Source organism: Corvus brachyrhynchos, unplaced genomic scaffold, assembly GCF_000691975.1.
Source record: "Corvus brachyrhynchos isolate BGI_N302 unplaced genomic scaffold, ASM69197v1 scaffold67, whole genome shotgun sequence".
Lineage (NCBI taxonomy): Eukaryota > Metazoa > Chordata > Aves > Passeriformes > Corvidae > Corvus > Corvus brachyrhynchos.
In genome coordinates this window covers 456543-456864 of record NW_008239114.1, presented here as the reverse complement: position 1 = coordinate 456864, position 322 = coordinate 456543, and positions in this window count along the sequence as shown.

The following is a 322-nucleotide window of genomic DNA, read 5'->3' as shown; positions in this document are numbered from 1 at the left end:
GATGCGGCGGGGATGTCTGTCTGTCTGTGCGTCCGTCCCGGGGGATGCAGCGGGGTATCTGTCTGTCTGTCCGTCCCAGGGGATGCAAGTAGGGATGTGTTTCCGCCCCCCCCCCCCCCCCTGCCGGCGCCGGGCGCTGGGAGGGCAGGGGGCGAGGACCTATCTGTCGATGTGTCTATCGTGCTTTCTGTCCGTCCGTCCGTCTATCGGTCTGTTCATCGGCCTGTCCCGCTGTCCGTCCGTCTCTCTATCTGTCCGTCTGTCGGGGGGCGTGTCCCGCTGTCCCGGCCCGGCGATGATAGCTGGCTGGAGGGGGCGGTGC